Here is a 23,263-nt window from a genome sequence, read left to right on the forward strand (position 1 = left end):
CTGTTAATTCTACATTAAACTATGCCTTAACTAGGTGAATATTTGATACTGGAAGAATTCTAAGTTGCACATTAAATCAGGATTTCCCTAAAATGATTATCCTACAATCTTGGTGTATATACCCTGTGTAGAATTAATGTGTCAGACCATGTAGTCATTAGAGGAATGTATGTGGGCTCGCTAGATAGACCTTAGAAGATAAATAACACAGTTATGTCACTGGCAAAGAACACGTAGAAGAAATATATACAATAATTGCAAAGTTCTACGTCTCTGGAGATTGATAGAGTGAAATTCCTCATTTTGCTAATTAAACAAAATGTATTAACAAATTAAGTAATTAAGTATTTACACTTAGCCGTTATAAATAAAGGCTCCAGTTAACATGTTGTAATGAATTAAGTTAGCTTAAATACTGATGCCATTTTGAATGTTGATGATACAAGTTAGTGCTCATAGGCCTGTTTACGCATTCACACAGGTGCTTTTCTCTTTCTTCCCTCTGCCAATGCTGCCATTTTCCAGATCCTTCTATTTGCTAGGGAAGAGGCATGTGTTATGTATTAACCAACTGATAGAAAGGTTCTCACTGGGAGGAGAGGAAGGTGCCAGGAAGCGTGACTTGTGGGAAGAGCAGTCTGAACCAAAAGATTCTGTTGAAAGTTTTAAACTAAGGACATGGTTGTGTATGAACTATTTTTAAAAAAAATGAGAAACTGGGAAGTTTACCTCCTCCCAGCCTTTAAAGGAGAATGAATGATTCCTGAAAATCAAGATGAGATGCAATGCTGCAACTAGAGTTTTGTTGAAGTATATTAGTGTGCATTCCTAGATTTGGGTAGGGCAGATCTAAGAGATGATTGCTGACTATGAGTTGAGAAGTCCCTTCCAGCCACTGCTAAACTCCACTCCCTGGGAGCTGAGTCTTCACGCCTAAGCATTCCTATTCTCTCATAAGAAACGTTCATTTGGTTTTCTGAAGCCGGCTCCTTTAATTTACTTTTTGAAATCAAAATACTATTTTGGCCCAATCTTCTTTAATTTAGCTTAGGGATTTTCCTTTATGGAACACACTTCCTGCACAATATTTAACCCTATTTTGAAATAGCGACTTTAACATCATTTGAGTCTGCCCTAATGATGAAAATAAGTTAAATACTTATTGAACTAATGACCGATTTGAAAACATTTGTTAATAAATCTCATTCAAACTCATTCCAATTGTGTCACTTCCTGGGAAGTCCCAATTGGTCTTTACTGTTTCAATAACTAATGTAAATATTTGCTCCTTATATAGTCTCCTTGTCGACAAAATGTCCATACAGCTAATGGTGGGGCAGTTGATTATTATAGCCAATGTATACGATACAAGAATCCCTGCTCCAGCTAGGTGGTAGCAGAGTGATGTTTAAAGTCAAAGGAGAAGAGGAGCTAAAATCATTCAAAAATCTATAATTGATTAAACTTGCCCTAGTTTAGAACTGCCCATGTCCCTCAAGCCCATGCCCCAACCTTAAAGACTGAAGGAGTTTGACAGTTCTGAAGGCTATGCAGTGGTGGACATCTGTGAATTTCCTTGCGCGTGCTGCATCGCATTTGGGGATGCAGTGCGCGCAACAAAATTAATTTCATTTATTTATTTGTATACTTACCTCCATTTGGCCATAATCTGGAGTTCACTACCCTTCCCACCCTGCCCCTCCCCTGCCCTGCGTCACCGCCCAGAAGCACTCTCTCCAGGAGCCATAATGGAGTCCAAAAAGCCATCGGTATTGAATTGTGAGCTGAACAAAACATTGAATATATTTGGATTTAATTTCATTAATCCGTGTTAAATTGTAGTAATCATAAATAGTTTCATGTAATCATGAATAGTTTCAGAGCCCTTACAGATTTAATGAAGGGTGATGTTCATGTTCCTCACTGTGAGGGGGAGCAGGCTCCAAAGGAAGGTACGCCAAGTCATAACATAGCGACAAGCATAGGGCTTCATATGTGTTTATGTGTTCATCAATGGCACAAAACCACCGAAAAGGAGGAGACATTCAAATTTTCACAATATGGTACCTTTGATCCAATAGTTGTTGAGAATTTGAGGGGAATATTATATGCCATGAAACCACCTCCTAAAACTGCACAGTATTAAATGCTTGGGAGAATGCAGCACATGAATTAGAGAAAGAAAAATATCAGAATTGTGCGAAGGCAGTGATGCGTAATTAAACTGATGCTAAATGGGATGAAGAACAACACAGGTGGAAAAAAATGTGTAGTTGAGGGAGCTAGTATGCATCCTTCATTGACCACTGAGAAGCTTAAAAAGAATCTGAAACATAGAAACGAAGATGCCAATACTGCAGAAAAATGTGATACCAATAGTGATTCCGCCGATGATCTCTTTGATGTTCTGTTGTCCTCACATCCACTGCCTTATATTGCTCCATCAAGAGATTCTGAAGGTGCTACAACATGTAGTGGTGCGGCGGGGGGTGGGGGGGGGTGTAACTGCAGAGATCCGCAGAGTTACATAAAAACTTTACAAGATTTCACGCAGCTCCGCAAGTTGGGGATTTTGGCACATTGCGCTACTCAAGCTTATGTTTTTGCACCGGTAGGTTGTTTCACGCTGCAAAATCTGCACAAACAGCACCACGATGCATGCTGTATCAGATTTTTTTGCGCTGATACAACCATTACCTGTGTAACTTTTGGACCCCTCCTGAGGCTTGAGCCGGGAGGTAGCAGTAGGAAGCCGATTTTCTGTGCTGTTTGTGTGCTTCTGACGCTGAATGATAGCGGAGGGCACATGAAAACTACTTGTCATTTTTAGACACATTCTTAAACGTCGATATTTTAAAAATTGCATTCTTTTTTGTGAAAAGCACTGCAACAGTAATTGTACTCACCCCGCCCCTATAATCATTCCCCCTGCACTCTCGTCGGTTACAGCCGATCTCAGGGCTGTTTACCGAGCAGCAGAGAGGAAAAACCACGGCAGACATCTTGAGTGGGAGGCGGCAGCTGGGTCAGCGCTCTAGCCATCCCTACAAAAGGAGGCCAGGGTTTTCAGACGCGAGATTTCATTGCGCTGATACAACCATTACCTGTGTAACTTTTGGACCCCTCCTGAGGCTTGAGACGGGAGGTAGCAGTAGGAAGCCGATTTTCTGTGCTGTTTGTGTGCTTCTGACGCTGAATGATAGCGGAGGGCACATGAAAACAACTTGTCATTTTTAGACACATTCTTAAACGTCGATATTTTAAAAATTGCATTCTTTTTTGTGAAAAGCACTGCAACAGTAATTGTACTCACCCCGCCCCTATAATCATTCCCCCTGCACTCTCGTCGGTTACAGCCGATCTCAGGGCTGTTTACCGAGCAGCAGAGAGGAAAAACCACGGCAGACATCTTGAGTGGGAGGCGGCAGCTGGGTCAGCGCTCTAGCCATCCATACAAAAGAAGACGGTTCCTCTCCGCGACAGCGGACGCGCCTCGCCAGCGCCGGAGTCACGCCAGAGTCAGCCCGTCTGCGCCCGTCCGCGCTAAGGACGGGCTGAGGGGCAGTATGCCTTGTGCTACTCACCATAAAATGCATACAGGTCAGCTAACCAGTGAAAAACTATTATCCCTTAAACCCAACAACAGTAAATGTCACCATGCCATATTAGTGGACAGCTGGCTAGGACCGATTTCATGTATCACGTGCAAACAAACACTACAATCCTATGTAAAACATACTCCGAAAATTACTTATAAATCCATCAAGGGAGGATTAATCAATGCACGTTCTATGTGTAAAAATGCCCTACATATTTACGATCTGATTACAGATAACAATTTGGACTGTCTTATGGTCACGGAAACATGGTTAAAAAATTGGTCAAACCCTGATATTGTATGTGCACTCCCACTTGGATACACGATACAGAGAATGGACAGAACTATACAAAGAGGGGGAGGGATAGCCATTATTCATAGAGAAACTCTCTCATGTAACATTCAAGAACTACCGGAAATAAAAGACGCCGAATGTTTCGCTTTTAATGTAAAAGCACATGACTCCTTCTCCTTTTCAGGGGCATTAATCTACCGCCCACCAGGACAAGCCAGCCGCTTTTTAGAAAGTCTAGGAGAAGCACTTACAAATATGACACTTAAGGCCGCCAACTTTACCTTAATGGGAGACCTAAATCTCCATCTCGACTGCGCAAATGATACAAACGCACTACATTTTACAGATATTATGCATGTGTTGGGGCTCACAATTCTCACAAAAGAGCCCACACATATAGCGGGCCATGTGTTGGATTGTATCTGTACAAATTTAAAGTCAATACATGTCTCTACCCTCCTACCCCAAACGTGGACAGATCATAATTTTATTAGTTTTTATCTTAAAACGGAAGAAATAAAAATGTCAAAATCTGACAAATGTAGAGCTGAGAAGCCAACCCCTTGCTGGACCAAAATAATTGAACACCCGAAATTACAAGACTGGGTTAGAGAAAACAAACCTGAGACAGTAGGAAATGCTACCACGGATAATCGGAATTATGACAAATGGATGATAACCATAGGGGAGAAATTAATGTCAGGAAGAAACAATAAAAAATCCACTTCAAAACAGGGGAAAACATCAGCTCCCTGGTTCACAAAAGAACTAAAAGACACACGATGTACTGTTCGCAGACTCGAACGCAAATGGCGAAAAAAATATGACGAAGAAGATCAGGTTAACTTTAAAACTGCCAGGCAGAACTACCACGCACTTATAAAAAAAAACTAAAACAACGTACTTTACCAACAAAATAGAAACTTCACAGAATGACCAAAAAGAAATTTTTCGGATAGTCACAAGTTTTAGGAACCCAAAAACACTATCTCACGAGATTCCACCATCACAAAGTTTCTGCAATGATATTGCAGACTACTTTGAACAAAAAATTGCAAATATTACCAAAAATTTCCCGGCAATTATGGATAACAAAGATCATAATCTGCAGGAAAATAACCATGGGATAACTGTTAGATGGAATACTTTTGACGTGATTGAGGAAGCAGACACTTCGAAAGCTTTATCAAAAATCAAATCTGGATCGCCACTTGATCCCTGTCCCCCTTCACTAATCCAGGCTATTAAAGAGGACGTATGCCCTATGATAAATGACATCATCAACGCCTCACTGCAATCTGGAGAAGTCCCCAATGCGTGGAAAACAGCTATTGTAAAGCCATTACAAAAAAAGACATTACATAACCCATCTGTCTTAACTAACTTACGACCGATCTCCCAACTCCCTGCATTGTGCAAATGCACTGAAACCCTGGTCAATAGACAGTTAACAACGTTCCTTGAAACCAATAACATGTTACACCCAAACCAGGCGGGTTTCAGAGCTAAACACTCCACTGAATCAGCTCTATTATTTACAACAGAAACCATAAGAACTGCACTAGACCAGGGGGGCAGGGCCGTCCTTGTCCTCCTTGACTTATCAGCAGCATTCGACACGGTGTCCCATACCATATTATTACATCGTCTAGCAGAGGCAGGTATAGGGGGCACCGTGTTGAACTGGTTTACAAATTTTTTGTTAAACAGAAAACAAATCGTCAGGTTAGGACAATTCTACTCAAAGGAGAAGGAGATTGGCTCAGGGGTGCCTCAGGGCTCCAGTCTGAGCCCCACCTTATTTAATTTGTATATGGCTCCTCTGATCAGTCTTATTGCGTCTTTCAATGTGAATACAGTTGCATACGCCGATGACACCCAACTGGTCCTGATTCTGGACAAAGATATAGCTAAAGCAGAACGAGACCTAAAAGAGTGTCTAACGGCAACCTTTAAGTGGATGCATGAAAACCATCTGAAATGCAACTCTGCAAAGACTGAGATCATACCATTTGGAAAAAACAACTTATTTTCCCCACTCACCTGCTGGCCACCCGATGCAGAAGCCCCCCCAGATACCATCAATGCCACTCGTAATTTGGGCATAAAATTTGATAATTTGCTCTCTTTCAAGCAACAATCTAAAGAAATAGCAGCTACTTGTTTTAACACCATGAAGGGGCTACGCAAATTCTTTGACTATCTACCATTGCCCGCTCGCCGAACAGTAGCAGTTGCCTTAATAACATCCAAAATTGACTACTGTAATAGTCTGTATGCTGGAGTTACAAAATCCACCTTACATAAATTACAGACTATTCAGAATGCGGCGGCGAGATTGGTCCTAAGGCTGCCTAGAAGATCATCAGCATCAGCGGCCCTAAATAAGCTGCATTGGCTTCCTATTCAGAAGCGGATCCTATTTAAGATTATTGTGATTACATTTAGGTGTTTTCACAAACGAGGCCCAAAATACCTAAATGATAGATTCCATAGGTATTATCCCTCAAGAGAACTCAGATCAGCTACAGCCAATCTGATTATTGTCCCCAAATTTAAACTCACCACCAAGGGAGGAAAATCACTGGCAGTTCTGGGGGCCAAAGCCTGGAACACACTCCCTACAGATCTCCGTCTAATAACATCAGAACAGACCTTCAAAAAATCTTTAAAAACTTGGATATACGGACTCCCAGAATCCAAATGTAAAATTTTGGTCTGATTATACTCATATGTTCCAAACACAGTCGAAACATCTTACTACGGGTCAGCAATGAAAAATAAAGCGCCAAGATGCTCCATGGAGTGATAGAGCGCTATATAAAAACCACAAAACATCAAACATCAAACACTCAAGCAGATTTTCTAATCGAGCAGCAGCTTTCTCAATGCAAATGGTAGTGGCCTGCATCAATGTTTAAGGCCACAACAAGTTGATGAAGCAGTTGTCAGTATGCGATCTTCAGCAAAGAAGTTACACATTGCTGAATTAGTTAAATGCAGCTGGAAATTGAGTGATTTGGATTGATTAGAGAGTGAATGTGCGAAGAAGCAGAGAAAGAATTCATCATCAGTATTCCCAGGTTGACAGGTTTGTGAAACATTTGAGGGTGTTGTGGACAGGTTCAAATACTTTTTTCCACATTGTTGCACCAAGTGATTTATGGGTTGAGTGTAAGATAGCTGTATAGTGGCCATGTACAAAACTCCCCAGGGGATCGGCATACTCATGCACTGTCTGTTACGTTGATGAGAAAGTATGATGAGATGATTATCTTCTTGAAGGGAAAGGTTCCAGCTAGAGATATTGATTGGTTGAAGATCAGAAAGACTACTAAGGAAGCTAAAGAATCATTGCATGCTTGGTATGAAATATTATTACATCGCAGTGGTCTAGAATATCCTAAAAGGAGAGATATGGGAAGCTTTGTGTCACAGTTCATTCATGGGTTGTATCCAGTGAACAGTATTCACATACAATAGAATGTGATTTGCTGGCAGACTAAAGGCCTTATTTGAATCTTGGCAGGACTACCATCACCACCTTCTGGTGGAGTTTCCAAGTACTCCATCAAGCTGATGGAATCCCACCTGCACATTTAGATATATTAAAGATTAACACAAATTGACTCCGCACACTTAAGTAATAGATATCACAAAATCATTAATATTATCTGCAACGGTCCAGTATCTCTTCAGTCATTCTCCCAAGAATTCCAAAGTCAGGTAATCTTCAGTAGAAAAATTCTTTATTTTCACAAACACTTTTAAGAGCAATAGCCAACGCGTTTCGTCCGTGACCGGACTTCTTCAGGGCTACATTTAAAAACACATAAAAACAACATATTTACATATGAATGAGATAGATCTATTCATAATTTATCTGCACAATATTTACATTCCATTAGTCAATTCATTTGAACACCAGACTTTAAGAAAAACATTTATCAAAAACCTGCTTTGGTTACAACAGTACTTTTCACATGGGAGAAAAAATGCAAAAAGACAAGAGCGAAAAGGTTGTCTATTCTATACCCTTTACAAATCATAAACTATTACAATTATTGGAAAAAAGGAGATCAGAAACCCATGACAAACAAATGATTTGTGTCTGGGAAGTCTTATTATAGATCACAATTGAAAAAATTACATTAAAGTGACCTTAGACACATTAAAACAGATTTTACATTTCCAATCATTATCTACCTTTTATCTCGAATTCTCTTATTTGTGATGCTGTACAATGGTCTTCTAGCTTGAGAAGTAAGTGTTCTGTGGAAGGATAATACATTCTTAGCATTGTATATGGTCTTTATACAGCAGCATTTAGTTGCACCCATTAATACTCTTACATTTCCTCATATGCATCATGGACGAATTTGTGAACACTCAAATAAACCCACTTTCTATGAAGACTATTCCAAAGTCATATCCATCTAATAGTTGATGAATATGTACATAACATCTATATTCTCAGAACAGATGATCAAATTAAATTAAAATCATCCCTAGTAACACTTGACATTGAAAGGGCCATTTTATCCGACCTGTCTCTAGCCATTCCCATGGCAGTATTTTATTTCAACAATGAGTACTCAGTTAGGTTACTTACTTCCATATGTCAACTTGTTATTAGGATCCTGGTCAGTTGATTTCCAGTACATGTATATTTTGAAATAGGCAAAGTTTTATTGTAAGCCTACAAAAGGGAAAAGAAACAAATATATATTTTTTCAGGGTTTATCTAGGGAGACATCATAGTATACATTTAGATATATGCAGGCTGAAGTTGTACTGGCGGTGTTCTAGCGATGGTTTTCCGACTGAGGTATTCCATCACGGGACAAGGTCAACAATGTACCATTTATGTGGCAGTAGGATGGATGCTAGCATCACACATGTGATTGTTTCACCTTGAATATTACTTTTCTGTTGTGCCTTACTTGCATCTTGTTCTGAGCTCCCCCAAAGCTCCATCACTTCGGCCCCTACACCGGTCCACCACGGGCTTGCCCGATTGCTGTGGAGGGTAGGCAGGGCGGCCAACCAATACTTCCTGCGCAGGGAGAGTGGAGTCAGGGGTCAGCGCTACAGACATTTAAGGGGATGCCTCTACCTGCTAGCTGTGGACGTGCCTAGTACAGACTATTTCACACTAGCTGCTACAGGTTATTTTTAATGCTGCCTTGATCGATTCTTTAAAAAAAAAAAAAATCGTTTCACTTTGAATATTACTTTTCTGTTGTGCCTTACTTGCATCTTGTTCTTAGCTCCCCTGAACCTCCATCACTTCCGCCCCTACCCCGGTCCACCACGGGCTTGCCCGATTGCTGTGGAGGGTAGGCAGGACGGCCAACCAACACTTCCGGCTTAGGGAGGGTGGAGTCAGGGGTCAGCGCTACAGACATTTAAGGGGATGCCTTTTCCTAAGCGCAGCGGGCACGCTGCTGGCGCGCCTATGGCACGCCAAAGGCAAGCCCGTCAGCGCCCGTCCTCGCCTGTGCCACGACCAGCGCCAGGCATGCTGCCGGTGGCTCCCCGACATTGCGAACCGGCTGGTTGAGGTCTCAACTATTAGCTTTTAGGTCAGGGATATGCTGCAGTAGCACTCAGTGCAACCCATCCCTTCTACTCACCAACCGTTTCAATTGCAAGGATTGCTCATTCTCTCTCGCCCCTCTCTCAGAAAGACCTTGAGTAGGGGCAGAGAAGATCTACTTAAAGATCCTTCGATAGTGGTTAAAGCCTGTCTCCTCAATTGCCGATCTTTTCCACGACAAGCGGGCGATATATGGCTCTCCCTAACCTCACACTCCTGGGACCTGATGGTTCTGACTTGGGCTAAAGATGTATCCAATCCTGATATCTGCCTGGCGATTCCCCCAGATTACCATTATGTCGGGATTAGTCGTCCAAGCACTAAAGTGGGAGGAGGGATCGCTGTAATACTTCGCTCTCACTGGAAGATAACCTCTAGGAAACTGGAAAACATTGGCCATATTTAGGCAATGTATTTTAGCATTTCAGATGTAATTCAACTGATTTTAGTGGGGGTATTGATTTATAACCCCCCAGGCACACAGCCTTCATATCTTACGGAGCTGTTAGTGACCATGGCAGATCTAGCCCTGAGAAATCCACATTTGACCATTCTGGGGGAATTTAACCTGCATGTGGACAACACCACATGCTCGAAGGCCAGTTCTCTTGTGGAAACCCTGGCAGGCATGAACTTCGATCAGAGGGTACATGGTCCTACCCATTGTGCAGGCCATCCCCTGGACCTCCTATTCACGAATCTGTCTGGCCTGTCCACTTCGCCCCCATTTCCCCTCACCAGGTCGGACAATTACTTAATTCCTTTTAATCTGACCATTTCCTCACCGCCGGCCATTTCCTTAAAGCTAGGAACCTAAGTAGAAAGTGGTATAAAGTTACCCGTGATGTCCTTGAACCCATTCTGGCTAATTCGAATTGGCAGCCTTCGGGCGACCTGAACGCCAATGTCGCTAATTTTAATATCCACCTGTCTTCGGCAATAGATGCTATTGCCCCTATGCAACCCCTCTCATCAGCCTGTGCTAAACCTTCAGCTCCATAGTTTTACCCGGCTCTTCGCGAAGAAAGAAGCAGTTGTAAGAAGCTCGAGCGCCCTTGGCGACTCACCTATGACCCTCGCGCTAAAGCCATCTACAGAGCTGCTCTAAAAAAATTCACAAACTTAAGCATGTTACAATGAAAGAATACTTTGTTCATAAAATTAACGCTGCGGATAACTTTGCCAAAACTTTATTTCAAATTGTGAAGGATTTCACTAAACCGACGGCTCTTGCTGGCTCGATGAAATCTAGCCAAGATCTCTGCGAAGGCCTCTCTGATTTTTTTCATAATAAAATTATCGACATCTTCTCCTCTTTTAATAAGACTGAGGTGATTCGAGAGGGGAGTCCTGTTCAGGATACAACTACCCCCTGTGAAAAGATGTTTTGTGCTTTCAAAGCAATTTCACTGGATACTGCCGTGCTGAAAATACAGCGGTGCAAATCAGGATCGCCACTAGACCCGGTTTCCAGACAGATTTTTACTACACTTGCCCCTTTCATTGCCGCCCCTTTAATTTCAATTTACAACTCTTCTCTATCATCAGGCCAGTTTCCCAAAATATGGAAGCCGGCCATGCTGATCCCCATTCTAAAAAAGGCCGAGGCTGATCCAGCAGTATTCAGCAACTACCGGCCTATATCACTCCTCCCCAAACCAGCCATGGTATTGAAAAAAGTCATGCAAGAATAGCTGACCGACTATTTGGAGTCTCGAGAACTCCTCCACACCTCAAAATCCGGATTCAGATCCGGGTATAGTACGGAGACTGCTTTGTTGGAGGTAACCGAGATTATTTGTGAGAGCGTGGACAGAGGCGAGGTAGCCATGTTGGTGCTCCTCGATCTGTCCGCGGCTTTAGATACTGTCTCACATACCATCTTGCTGGATAGACTCCATAATTTAGGGATACGAGATACTCCTTGTGAATAAGATCATTCCTAACTGGAAGAATGCAGCAGGTCTAGTGTCGGCCCTTTCTATCAAAAGATTAAAAAAAACCTTAGCTGCGGAATCCCTCAGGGGTCGGCACTTATCCCCCTTTTTTTCAATGTTTACCTATCACCACTAGCTAAGGTAATAGAAGCCTGCGGGGTCAGAGTGGTCTCCTATGCTGATGATACTCAGCAAGTATTTTCATTTAGAGATCACTCTGACAATGGCCTATTCACCTTTAAATGTTGCCTCTCTAACATTGTATCGTTGATGACTTTTAATACCCTTAAGCTGAATACTGATAAAACTCAGGTGCTGTTCTTCAATCAAAAGGCCCCACTGTTACCTTCTGTGTGGTGGCCGTCCGAGCTTAACCGCCCCCATCCCCTGTCAAATCTGCCTCGAATTTGGGCTTTTTAATTGACAACAAACTGTTGTGTAAGGCCCAAATCAATAAAGTCACCTCTGCATGCTTTGGCAAATTGCGCATGATTAAAAAGATCTTTCCCTATCTACCTATGGATTCTAGGAGAACAATCATCCATGCCCTCATTATCTCCCACCTGGACTATTCGAACAGCTTATACGTGGGAGCTTCAGCTTATCTTATCTATCGGTTGCAGATTGTTCAGAACCGGCTGCTAGGCTGATATGTAAGATCCCCTATCGCCATTCAATAACCCCGCATTTGAAGAAACTTCACTGGCTCCCGGTATATTCCCGCATCCAGTTTAAAGCCCTGGTCTTGTCCTTCAGGGCTCTGAATGGCAGGGGACCAGGGTATCTCAGACGGAGGCTGAAGCTGGTGCACTCACCTCGAGCACTCAGATCCAACCACCTCTGCCTTCTGCTCATCCCCCCGTTTCCAACGTTCAAGAAAAAGGGGTAGAGCTTTTGCTGTGGTCACGGCCAAGCTCTGGAACTCCCTTCCACTAAGTCTCTGGCTTATCGAATCGGAATCTCTGTTCAGGTGCAGCTTGAAGACATGGCTGTTTCCCAGTCAGTAGTCCACTTATGGTCTCTGCTGTTTGCTGTCCACAGCGCCGGGACACTCCCGTTGGGGGTAGCGTGCGCTTAACAAATTTCAATAATAATAATAACAATGTGATATGTCTTGCCAAATTGTGGCACCTTCATACCACACTATAAAACACACTCCATTTCAGACCATGATCCTTTGCCATTCCAGCAAGGTACAACATTTTCCATGAGAAGTTCGGTCCGAGTAGTCAGGTGTTCCGAGTATTCAGGTGTTTTTTGCTCTGTTTATTGTGTTATCTTTCACTTGTGGGTGAACAACATCATTTAATTTAATTTGTTTGGAGCCCAAGTCCAAAATACAACCATAGCTCAGAAAAGGCAGACGTGGGCCAGAATATTTGACAGAGTAAATGCTGTAGCAAGCAAGCTGTGCACACAGGAGGAAATTAGGAAGAGGTGGAACGAGCTGCAGGGCAGATTGCATACCCTGGCCTCCAAGCATCACCTAGAGGCCCATAAGACTGGTGATGGTTCTCCCAGCCCCTGAGTTCAACTTTTCCCTGGGAGGAGAAGGTCTTGCAGATCCTACACCCTAAAGGCTTGACAGAAATCTCTGGTGGAGTGAGACTGATAAGTTATACTTTTCAATGTGTCACTAAACCTCAATGTCCTGTTTGCTTTGAAGTTAGCTGTTGCTAATGTGTTCATTACATTTCTGTTTACCTAGAAAGCTAAATATATCAGTAACATCTTGTTTGGCTTGTTTGTTTGAATATTTTGTGTTGTATTTAAGATGACAGGTTTCAATCTTTATTACATTTCACATGATGAGATGGTGCTTGCAATATCAATCATGCCATGTTAAATGATATACTTGATGACATGATTGATGACATCTCAAATGTCATCATTGATGACATTGCTGATCACTTTACTGATGATATCATCGAAGGTACACTCTGCAAATAGAAACAGTGTAGTACTGGAGTCAAGAGCTTTTTCAGTATGGTAAAAGGTATAAGGTGCACTCCTTGTCTACCAGTGAAGTTTTAAGTTCAAGCAGTACTTCACTAAAGAAACATAGACTGAGAGCAACTAGTGAGAGCAGCAGTCGTATGTTTCAAATAGGTTTTGCCCTAACTCTAATCTCTGTTATCAAAAATACATGATAAAAAGCTTCTCCATAAACTACATTATTCTTCTGTAGAAAGTCTGTGTACACCAGTGGCAACAGGTGGAATTTTAAATTGGTGAGGCGTAAGCATAATGAATCAAAAGATGCTAGCGTGCGAGTGAAACGAGTTAGCCCGAAGGCAAAAGGGGATTCTGGGGGTTATCCCTCCAAAATATATTTTTTTAATTGGTGTATTTTTGGACAATTTTTAGCACTATTTCTGTGATAAATGGACTAAAAATACAGTTCTTATAGGCATTCATAAAGGAAAACTCATAAAATATTTAAAAGAATTTCTGGGTTGCCAAACAAGTCTGACTTCTGAAGGGGGCTAGGGTGGTAAGCAAGACTGCTTTGGCTCCACCCTTTCCAGTAGAATACACATAACATAGGTACATAAACATCCATAAAGAAACATACTTGTAATTTTGTTCCTACTGATTATGCATGCTGGCCACTTCCTTTTCTTCATCAGCTATTCAATGTTGATTGCCCAGTCATCTTTGTCATATTAAATAGCTACAAGTATAAGAAATATCCATCCGAAAAAAACATTTATTTTTTAGGAAGTAAGCAAAAGCTTTGTATTTATGAGCAAGGCAATTTTCCCCAAAAAAAATGGAAGTAAATATTGTACTTAAAATAGTTTATAGATTCAGGGATGGCTGGTGGAATTTGAAACTGGAACGGTGTAAGCATAATGAATCGATGAATGCCAGCGAGCGGGTGAAACGAGGGAGCCTGACAGAAAAAGAAGAGTTTGGGGGATTCTCTACTGCAAGTTTTGGTGTATTTTGGTGCACCTTTTAGTCCTACCTCTGTGATAAATGGACTAAAATACAGTTCTTATAGGCATTCATAAAGTAAAACTCATAAAATATATTACAGATTTCCTGGGTTGACAAGCAGGTCTGACTACCGAAGGGGACTAGGGCAGTTACTACGAAAGACTGCTTTGGCTCTACCCTTTCCAATATAAAACAAATAACATAGGTGCATAAACGTCCATAAAGAAACACACTTGTAATTTTGTTTCTACTGGCAATGCATACTGGCCACTTCCTTTTCTGCATCAGCTACTCAACATTGATTGCCCAGTAATTTTCATTACATATTAAATTGCTACAAGTATAAGAAATAAGCATTTGAAACAAACAATTAATTTTTAGGAAGTCAGCAAATGCTTTGCATTTATGAGCAAAGCCATTTTTCACAAACAAATGAAGTAAATATTGTACTTAAAATAGTTCATACATTGCTCTGAAGCCCTTGGGTCCATCATACCTTAGAAAACCACTAAATAAAAAGAAATTATGAAAAACGTTATATGTATAAGCATGCTAAGTAAAATTGTTCAAAAATAAAACTTTTTAAAATACTTTCCATTCCACTCTCAGGTCCTTGTGCCTGTCAGTACAGTAGAAAATGGTTAAATAAAAAGAAATTACGAAAATAACAAAATGTTGTACATTTAAAGAAATATACCCTCAAAACCAACATATTTTTAAACACAAACAACAAAAATATTTTGACTCCTTCCCTGCGCTGCGAATTCCACCGCGGTGCGGGGGGCTAGGGGGTGGGCGTTGCTCTTCGGTACTCGGGCGGCGTGTGCTTATGACAGAGTGGTGCTGTCATGATCCCGCCCACTCATTAATTCACCCGCACATGCGGGGAATTAGTGCTGCAAGGGTGGAGCGGCAGCGGCATGACGGTGCCACGCTGTCATGAGCACACGCCTACTGTGACTCATGATGGCGTGGAGCTCTCATGAGCACCCAAGTGGTTAAAAAATAATAAAATATCAAAACAAATATATATTTTTAGCATTTTATATAACACAAACTAGACCCGAAGATATCAGGCATCAGAGCACCTTACATGAGCACCAGTTTTCTTACAGATGAACACATTCATTTTTGTTAGGCACGGGGAGATTAAGTGATTTTCCCAGAATCACAGGATGTTGAGCGTTGTTACCGAGATTCTAACCTGGTTCTCCAGCTTTAAGGTCGACAGCTCTAGCTGTAGGCTACATCCTCTCCCCAAAATATATAAATTCACAGATACATAAACACACATATATAAATACAACTGTACAGGAGTTGTATGAATAATGCATGGAATGAGTAAGTTGTCAACAGTACTGCCTAATGTTGGCAAACAAAACAAACCTAGCTATAGACATCTGAATCTATGATCACACATCAGATTCATATTCTCTATTTATATAGAAAGTTTGCTTGTCGATCTTTAATATGAACAAACTTTTCGATTGTTCTTTTGTTGAATGCTGGTATTTCCTTTTTTAGCTCTTTTTCCATTGAAGAATGGCCAATGCATAAAGTCTAGCTTGTCGTTGTAATTCGCAAAAATGTTTGTACTCTCTTCAGTGTGGAAAAACATCGCTCAGACTCTGCTGTTGTCATGGGAGTTGTAATGAGAACTCTTAAAAGTTTTATGGTCTCAGAAAAAGGCTTCTGTACGTTGTTTTCACACAAAAAAGCGAAATAAAACCATGACACCATAATGGTCACATCTTCCACACAGGACTGAAAGTTCTGTAGTCAATCTGGCTTTGTCTAGCATAGGATAGGCTTCTATTGTTTCTGCGAGTGCCTCAGCTGGGAAATATTTGGAATGTTTTTCAAAAAGGTCACTTCGCAATAGTGTTGCACTTACAAGATGCTTTGTGAATGCAATGCGCTCTCTGGCATGGACCACAATAATGTCACAGACTTCGTTTGCTGCTTGGGTCAAGGTATTTATTTGCAATATCCGGTTTACAAATTTAGATTCCTGTTGCAGTGTAGAATCCAAACTGTCAATAGATTCCCATACTTTGGTGATGCTTGTCACAAAGTCTGTAGTAGCTTTCTGGACAAACACAGCGGCAATGTTTCACATTTGCAATTGAATATATAAAATGTCTATGTGGGGCATTATACTATGAAAAAGAATCAGAAAGAATATAAACTCCTTATCTTCAAATGTTCTAGTAAATCCCTTAGCTTCACATATAGCATAGGACTCGAAATCACCACTGTTTGCAATGGTTGTCATGCATTCAAGAAGATTGTCTCTGTATTGATAAATTATGTTTATCTCTTGAATATTGAAGTTCCAGTGCGTTGCAAACCCTCTTGGAAGACTTCTTGAAATTATTTGTTCAAGAATATCAGTCCTTTTCTGGGAACATGCAAAAAATGCAGTTATACCACCCACTACTGAAAAGAAAATTTTGACTCTAGATATTTTTGAGGAAGCTTGTTCCATAATTAGGGTTAGTGGTGGGCATAGCAATGAATATAATATGTATTTGGGTACACATCACTGATTTTCTTTTGCACCCCACCAGTTGCAGCACGCATGACTCTGGCACCATTGTAGCTTTGAGCAATTACTTTTCCTTCAGCACATTGCTCTGGGAAAACAATGTTTAATTCATTAAGAATGGCTTAGGCAATTGTTTCTGCAGATGAGTCGTTTAGATGTGTGAAACAATACAATCTTTCAGCTATTGCAATGTCCATAGATGTAGTGAAAGACCAGAACTGACTGAGTCTTAGCAGCGACATCAGTTGTATCATCAGCTTGGATGGCCACATAATCAGTGCTTCTAAACTGCAGTGTAATATATTCTCTTATTACTTCCAGCATACAGTCCAGCAATTCAATCTGAATAGTTTTAGGAGTGCCTTTAAACACTGTGGCTGTTTCTAAATGTGTTTCCATAGCACTGTCAATGCTGGAGACAAAATCAGCTAGGCCCCTGAACAATCCATTATTGAGAGATTCTTCAGTTTCATCATGGCCTCGTAATGCCAATTCAAAGGTACCATCAAAATGAACACAGTCAATTAATGTTGATAAAATGTATCAATTTATATCCACTTTTGCATTACGATTTCTTACTCTCACTTGGTAAGCTTTATTCAATTGCTATACAATGTCCGATTTTCCAAAAAGAGAATATTTCAACATATTTGTCAAATGGGATTTACAAGAATCATGTTTTTTTATTGTTTCTGCCAGATGCTTTATGTTAGCAACTCAGGTAACTTCACCTCCAAAGAGTAAGCAATAGAAACAGATAAAGCATTTTTAGAGGTGCTACCAGTAATTCACTTCTATCAAACCATGTTCTGGTAAACTGACATGTGTAACCCTTTCCTCTATCTTTTGCAGACTTCTCAATTTTAATTTCAGATTAATCAGCTCCCAACGTTTTCACTTGAAGTTTATCTGCATGTGTCAAGCCCAAAAATGGGTTTATAAGTAAACTGTCAACTGTGTTCATGGTGTCCAGCAATAGATCAGACTGGAAATTGAGAACCTAGCCTGTTTTTAAATATTCCCTTGGTTGAAGACACAAACATTATAAGACACAAAATACTAAATAAACACTAATATTAATTGTCATGCACACACAAGTAACAGCAATTAGTTATCCATCCTCATTCTGACAGGATTGCAACTGCAGCAGCACGTGCAGCTGTCCCCCAAGCAGTATAGCCTTGTAACTATTTGCAGAATTCCTCCCGGGATCCTGTTAATAATTAAAATATGGTGTAAGCTTTGAGGCTAGGCGCCATTGCATGCATAACACCAGTGGTGATTGAAAAACTTGCACATGTCAATTCAGAGATCTGTCTAGTATTTAAAGGGTGTATTCAAATTATGGGGTCCTTGAATTACTATTATAAGGATAAAATAACTATATGTTAGGAGCAAACCTAAAGCAAAGTACTTAAAAATTTGGACTTGACTTTATATAACAAATAATACAAAATGTATTGAAAATGTTCTTAAAAATCAAAAGCCTCTCATTGAGAAATACCCTTTGAAAGAGTTCTAGGCAGATCTCTGATATATCCAGTACCCATATGTACCAAGCACAGTGAAATACATGTATATTTACCCAGTTAAGAGTGTAAAATTGCAGTTAGACCATTTTGAAATTCGCCACATTTTTTAACGGAGCTATTCTACACACAAGACAGCCTATAATTATAGCCTATAGGCAGTGCTACTCCTATCAGTGATCCTATTACCTAAGGAACAGCAGTCACACTGTCACAACACATTAGATAGGTTTTAAATATCCTACTCACTGTACATACAATGTGTGCAGTAAAAATATTGTGGGGAAAAAAGTAGACTGAAAAACATCGGTGTCATAAATAATTTCGACTTAAAATATAGAATGAAAATAAATAGTGGCTTAAAGCATGGTAAAATATCCTGCATTATAGAGCAAACGTACATGTGCTGGGAGCAGGGGAAAAGGGCATCCTCCTAAAGAAGACTGGAGCAATTAAAATGAGGTGGGGGAAGAGGCGGGATACTAGCAACGCATTTTAATAATTCATTTAGAGTTAGCGTTAATGAATAGTTAGGAATATTAGGGTAGTACTAAGGAGTAGTAGAGGATTATTATGAATCAGGGTAGCATTAAAGAGTAGTACATTTGTTTAAGCATCAAGAAAAGATACAATTTATGGGCAGTTTGGGGTTTTAAGACTTTAGGGATGGGAAGCATTAAGGAATAGTAAGGGATTATCAGGCTACTGTTATATAAATGAAAGAGTGCATACAATAATAAAAGATTTAAAAATCAGCATTTTGGCAATTTTCATAGTTAATTATGAAAAATGAAAAATGATTCCATTGAAATTTTAACTCGCCACAACCTCATACTCGCTGCACTGTTCTGCTAGGCTTCCACACCTAAAGACCACAAATTTGGCACCTATATATAAAGCTGAACGTGGATATTTGCAGTAAAGAGAGAAGCATGTCCTACCTTGTGACCTGAGGTCAAGGACCAGCAGGCTGAGTTTTGATCAAGGTCTTGTTGCAGCAGAGCTGGAGCCACCATGTGTCATCTTTTGATATATCTCAGTACTGATCTTGAATGTGATTATATTACGACAAGTCTTAACTCCAAACATGTGCTAAAAGAATTAAAACAAGAATAATTACCAGCAGTTACAGTGCATCCCTGTAATGTTTACAGCTAATTTGCTTCCTGCACAATACTGTTTTACACAAAACAAATAAACACAAATATTTAAAATAATACATTCCGGTGGTTTTTAATGGAATGTACTTGAGCGCAAGTGAGCCCCTGGGGCTCTGCAAGCATGGTGATGTGTGCTATTTTGTGAAGTGTTGCATGTTTCTGCAAAAAAGTGCAAGCACATATTTAAACATGAATCTATGTGAACAAATGTGTGTGTATGTTTGAGTATGTTTGAATTGCAAGGAGTGCCTGTGGTGCTGGGTCCAAACTCTAGAATCCTCTTGGTGTAGTGAGCAGAGGTATGGGAACACCTCATGTGACTCGAGAAGGGATGGTGAGTATAGGTTTTACAACTGCTACATTCAGGTGGCTGGAGAGTTAGGGGACAGGTAAGCCAGTGATAATATCCTAGCAACCGGACCCCAAGGTTGAAAACATTCAGCACCAAGCCCACTGCCCCCTCAAAGCAGCCTATAGTCTAACGCCTTTCCGGAAAACAACAGTTGGCAAAGTGCCACCCCTTAGTTCTACATGGGACACTGTCTGCCAGCTGTGTCTGGAATTATTTTTGTTTATTACTTGCACTAACTGAAGAAAGTGTTTTATACTCAGGAACGCAGATAGGTTGGCAAGAGATTGGCAATTATATTTTTCCAAGCATTGACGAAATTTGATTGTGCTAAGTAAATAAGTGGGACATATTGCATGCTTTCCACAGTGTAATTACTGCCAGCATGGTCGCTGCTTAAATACAGCTACTCATACAGCAGCAGGGTGGTCAGGGCCCAGGGGTGCGATAGTTTGAATGAAGAAAGCATTCTAGTGTGGTGACAGGGACACCAGAACGAATCTGATCACCGATGCGTGGTACTTGACAGGACTGCATATGTGAAAGGAGAACACTATTGAAAATTAATAAAAGTGTATCTTTTTAACATTTGAAAGCTTTGACATTATCAAGTCAATGTATTGCACCACACTGAGAAGTCTTTATTAAAAGTGATAGGAAGGAGGGACTGACACCTACACCTGAATAGGGCTATGCCTGTACCCACACAAATAGCTGCATAACCGCCTGTAGTGTGTCTGGAGCCATGGAAGGAAAGGCAGGGACCTTTTGAGGGACCTTTTGAAGATCAAAGGCAGGCTTCTTTTGTTGTCTCCCCCACTTCAAAGACACATTTTGATATAAGTACTGGACCTGTGACACCCCCAAGTTAGTTCACTTTGGGGTCTGGAGGAGTCTCTGCAACAACGAGGAGCTACACTGCCAGAAGGGACTGGCCCTTTGTCACTTGCCTTATGTGCTGGCCTGCTGATTGCTGTACTGCTACGAGCGACTGCCTCTTTGCACTGTCCTCTGCTGTGTTGGCCTGCTCCCTGCTACCTCTGCTGTGAAGGACAATTCCCCTCTATATCCTACAAGTTCCCAATACACTCCAGGGGCTTGTTGGCTTACATTCTGTTATGAACGAATCAGGGCCATAAAATACTTCTGTGTACCCAGACCAAGCACTGCATGCAAAACAGCATCTGCTGTGGGGTATTTGCATATTTTAATGGGCCACTAGACATACTCACACAGTCCAGCACCTGCTGTGCAGGTGCCCGATCACCTTTTGCTACTAGTCGTACTCAAGATTGCCATTTTTTAGATGCCACGGTGTAGCCCTTTCTCCTCAGTCAGCGCCAGGAACACGGAGCTTTGTGAGTGCATTCTGGTTGCCTAGCAACACAACAAGCTTAGGGTGCTCTCTCCAGGCTCTTTAGGCCAAATATTTACAAGATTGCCTCTACTGTGGCTGGATCCCAGTCCTTCCTGCCTCTGTGCCTCTTACCAACACATGCTCCATGTGTGAGGCCTCTGACACAGTAGTTTGGGGCCATAGACCTTCCTGTGCTCCTGCTGCCATGCTGAAGCCCAACTCATCTTCTTGAGATGTGGACCCAGTGTGCGAGACCACCAACAGCCAGAGAAGCAACTCCAAGCCCCAGGTACTGTCCGAAGGCCCGCGTGGCCTGACTTCAACCCCCACTGCAATGAAGACCTTTTGTAGGCAGCGGGTGGGCTCATTTGAGGAGCACATGCTCGAAGGCCAGTTCTCTTGTGGAAACCCTGGCAGGCATGAACTTCGATCAGAGGGTACATGGTCCTACCCATTGTGCAGGCCATACCCTGGACCTCCTATTCACGAATCTGTCTGGCCTGTCCACTTCGCCCCCATTTCCCCTCACCTGGTCGGACCATTACTTAATTCCTTTTAATCTGACCATTTCCTCACCGCCGGCCATTTCCTTAAAGCTAGGAACCTAAGTAGAAAGTGGTTTAAAGTTACCCCTGATTTCCTTGAACCCATTCTGGCTAATTCGAATTGGCAGCCTTCGGGCGACCTGAACGCCGATGTCGCTAATTTTAATATCCACCTCTCTTCGGCAATAGATGCTATTGCCCCAATGCAACCCCTCTCATCAGCCTGTGCTAAACCTTCAGCTCCATGATTTTACCCGGCTCTTCGCGAAGAAAGAAGCAGTTGTAAGAAGCTCGAGCGCCCTTGGCGACTCACCTATGACCCTCGCGCTAAAACCATCTACAGAGCTGCTCTAAAATAATTCACAAACTTAAGCATGTTACAATGAAAGAATACTTCGTTAATAAAATTAACGCTGCGGATAACTTTGCCAAAACTTTATTTCAAATTGTGAAGGATTTCACTAAACCGACGGCTCTTGCTGGCTCGATGAAATCTAGCCAAGATCTCTGCGATGGCCTCTGTGATTTTTTTCATAATAAAATTATCGACATCTTCTCCTCTTTTAATCAGACTGAGGTGATTTGAGAGGGGAGTCCTGTTCAGGATACAACTACCCCCTGTGAAAAGATGTTTTGTGCTTTCAAAGCAATTTCACTGGATGCTGCCCTGCTGAAAATACAGCGGTGCAAATCAGGATCGCCACTAGACCCGGTTTCCAGCCAGATTTTTACTACACTTGCCCCTTTCATTGCCGCCCCTTTAATTTCAATTTACAACTCTTCTCTATCATCAGGCCAGTTTCCCACAATATGGAAGAAGGCCATGCTGATCCCCATTCTAAAAAAGGCCGGGGCTGATTCAGCAGTATTCAGCAACTACCGGCCTATATCACTCTCCAAACCAGCCATGGTATTGGAAAAAGTCATGCAAGAATAGCTGACCTACTATTTGGAGTCTCGAGAACTCCTCCACACCTCACAATCCGGATTCAGATCCGGGTATAGTACGGAGACTGCTTTGTTGGAGGTAACCGAGAATATTTGTGAGAGCGTGGACAGAGGCGAGGTAGCCATGTTGGTGCTCCTCGATCTGTCCGCGGCTTTCGATACTGTCTCACATACCATCTTGCTGGATAGACTCCATAATTTAGGGATACGAGATACTCCTCTGGCCTGAACAAGATCATTCCTAACTGGAAGAATGCAGCAGGTCCGGTGTTGGCCCTTTCTATCAAAAGATAAAAAAAACCCTTAGCTGCGGAATCCCTCAGGGGTCGGCACTTATCCCCCTTTTTTTCAATGTTTACCTATCACCACTAGCTAAGGTAATAGAAGCCTGCGGGGTCAGAGTGGTCTCCTATGCTGATGATACTCAGCTAGTATTTTCATTTAGAGATCACTCT

This window comes from Lissotriton helveticus, chromosome 2_1 (genome assembly GCF_964261635.1).
Source record: "Lissotriton helveticus chromosome 2_1, aLisHel1.1, whole genome shotgun sequence".
Lineage (NCBI taxonomy): Eukaryota > Metazoa > Chordata > Amphibia > Caudata > Salamandridae > Lissotriton > Lissotriton helveticus.